Genomic DNA, 3,791 nt, shown 5'->3' with positions numbered 1-3,791 from the left:
ATATATATATCACCGGGGAGAGGAGCTGTGTATATATATATATCACCGGGGAGAGGAGCTGTGTGTGTATATATATATATCACCGGGGAGAGGAGCTGTGTGTGTGTGTATATATATATATCACCGGGGAGAGGAGCTGTGTGTATATATATCACCGGGGAGAGGAGCTGTATATATATATATCACCGGGGAGAGGAGCTGTGTGTATATATATCACCGGGGAGAGGAGCTGTATATATATATATATATCACCGGGGAGAGGAGCTGTGTGTATATATATATATATATCACCGGGGAGAGGAGCTGTGTGTATATATATATATATCACCGGGGAGAGGAGCTGTGCGTATATATATATCACCGGGGAGAGGAGCTGTGTGTATATATATATCACCGGGGAGAGGAGCTGTGTATATATATATCACCGGGGAGAGGAGCTGTGTATGTATATATATCACCGGGGAGAGGAGCTGTGTGTGTATATATCACCGGGGAGAGGAGCTGTGTGTATATATATATATATCACCGGGGAGAGGAGCTGTGTATGTATATATATATATCATCGGGGAGAGGAGCTGTGTATATATATATCACCGGGGAGAGGAGCTGTGTATATATATATATATCACCGGGGAGAGGAGCTGTGTGTATATATATCACCGGGGAGAGGAGCTGTGTGTATATATATATCACCGGGGAGAGGAGCTGTGTGTATATATATATCACCGGGGAGAGGAGCTGTGTATATATATATATATATCACCGGGGAGAGGAGCTGTGTGTATATATATATCACCGGGGAGAGGAGCTGTGTGTATATATATCACCGGGGAGAGGAGCTGTGTGTATATATATATCACCGGGGAGAGGAGCTGTGTATATATATATCACCGGGGAGAGGAGCTGTGTATATATATATCACCGGGGAGAGGAGCTGTGTATATATATATCACCGGGGAGAGGAGCTGTGTATATATATATATATATATATCACCGGGGAGAGGAGCTGTGTATATATATATATATCACCGGGGAGAGGAGCTGTGTGTATATATATATCACCGGGGAGAGGAGCTGTGTGTATATATATATATCACCGGGGAGAGGAGCTGTGTGTATATATATATATATCACCGGGGAGAGGAGCTGTGTGTATATATATATATCACCGGGGAGAGGAGCTGTGTGTATATATATATCACCGGGGAGAGGAGCTGTGTGTATATATATATCACCGGGGAGAGGAGCTGTGTATATATATATCACCGGGGAGAGGAGCTGTGTGTATATATATATCACCGGGGAGAGGAGCTGTGTGTATATATATATCACCGGGGAGAGGAGCTGTGTGTATATATATATCACCGGGGAGAGGAGCTGTGTATATATATATATCACCGGGGAGAGGAGCTGTGTGTATATATATATCACCGGGGAGAGGAGCTGTGTGTGTATATATATATCACCGGGGAGAGGAGCTGTGTATATATATATATCACCGGGGAGAGGAGCTGTGTGTGTATATATATATCACCGGGGAGAGGAGCTGTGTGTATATATATATATCACCGGGGAGAGGAGCTGTGTGTATATATATATATATATCACCGGGGAGAGGAGCTGTGTGTATATATATATATATATCACCGGGGAGAGGAGCTGTGTGTATATATATATATCACCGGGGAGAGGAGCTGTGTATATATATATATATCACCGGGGAGAGGAGCTGTGTGTATATATATATATCACCGGGGAGAGGAGCTGTGTGTATATATATATATATATCACCGGGGAGAGGAGCTGTGTGTATATATATCACCGGGGAGAGGAGCTGTGTGTATATATATCACCGGGGAGAGGAGCTGTGTATATATATATATATCACCGGGGAGAGGAGCTGTGTATATATATATATATCACCGGGGAGAGGAGCTGTGTGTATATATATCACCGGGGAGAGGAGCTGTGTGTATATATATATCACCGGGGAGAGGAGCTGTGTGTATATATATATCACCGGGGAGAGGAGCTGTGTATATATATATATCACCGGGGAGAGGAGCTGTGTATATATATATATCACCGGGGAGAGGAGCTGTGTGTATATATATATCACCGGGGAGAGGAGCTGTGTGTATATATATATCACCGGGGAGAGGAGCTGTGTGTATATATATATCACCGGGGAGAGGAGCTGTGTGTATATATATATATATATCACCGGGGAGAGGAGCTGTGTGTATATATATATATCACCGGGGAGAGGAGCTGTGTGTATATATATATCACCGGGGAGAGGAGCTGTGTGTATATATATATCACCGGGGAGAGGAGCTGTGTGTATATATATATCACCGGGGAGAGGAGCTGTGTGTATATATATATATCACCGGGGAGAGGAGCTGTGTGTATATATATATCACCGGGGAGAGGAGCTGTGTATATATATATATCACCGGGGAGAGGAGCTGTGTGTATATATATCACCGGGGAGAGGAGCTGTGTGTAATATATATATATATATATATCACCGGGGAGAGGAGCTGTGTGTATATATATATATATATATATATATCACCGGGGAGAGGAGCTGTGTATATATATATATATCACCGGGGAGAGGAGCTGTGTGTATATATATATATATCACCGGGGAGAGGAGCTGTGTGTATATATATATATCATCGGGGAGAGGAGCTGTGTGTATATATATATATCACCGGGGAGAGGAGCTGTGTATATATATATATATATATATATATATATCACCGGGGAGAGGAGCTGTGTATATATATATATATATATATATCACCGGGGAGAGGAGCTGTGTGTATATATATATATATATATATCACCGGGGAGAGGAGCTGTGTGTATATATATATCACCGGGGAGAGGAGCTGTGTATATATATATATATCACCGGGGAGAGGAGCTGTGTGTATATATATATCACCGGGGAGAGGAGCTGTGTATATATATATATCACCGGGGAGAGGAGCTGTATATATATATATATCACCGGGGAGAGGAGCTGTATATATATATATATCACCGGGGAGAGGAGCTGTGTGTATATATATATCACCGGGGAGAGGAGCTGTGTATATATATATATATCACCGGGGAGAGGAGCTGTGTGTATATATATATCACCAGGGAGAGGAGCTGTGTGTATATATATATATATATCACCGGGGAGAGGAGCTGTGTGTATATATATCACCGGGGAGAGGAGCTGTGTGTGTGTATATATATATATATCACCGGGGAGAGGAGCTGTGTGTATATATATCACCGGGGAGAGGAGCTGTGTGTGTATATATATATCACCGGGGAGAGGAGCTGTGTGTGTATATATATATCACCGGGGAGAGGAGCTGTGTGTATATATATATATATATCACCGGGGAGAGGAGCTGTGTGTGTATATATATATATCACCGGGGAGAGGAGCTGTGTATATATATATCACCGGGGAGAGGAGCTGTGTATATATATATATCACCGGGGAGAGGAGCTGTGTGTATATATATATATATCACCGGGGAGAGGAGCTGTGTGTATATATATATATATATATCACCGGGGAGAGGAGCTGTGTATATATATATATATATATATATCACCGGGGAGAGGAGCTGTGTGTATATATATATCACCGGGGAGAGGAGCTGTGTGTATATATATATCACCGGGGAGAGGAGCTGTGTGTATATATATATCACCGGGGAGAGGAGCTGTGTATATATATATATCACCGGGGAGAGGAGCTGTGTGTGTATATA

This window comes from Rhinoderma darwinii, unplaced genomic scaffold (assembly GCF_050947455.1).
Source record: "Rhinoderma darwinii isolate aRhiDar2 unplaced genomic scaffold, aRhiDar2.hap1 Scaffold_4120, whole genome shotgun sequence".
Taxonomy (NCBI): Eukaryota; Metazoa; Chordata; class Amphibia; order Anura; family Rhinodermatidae; genus Rhinoderma; species Rhinoderma darwinii.
Note: the sequence above shows the minus strand (reverse complement) of the source record.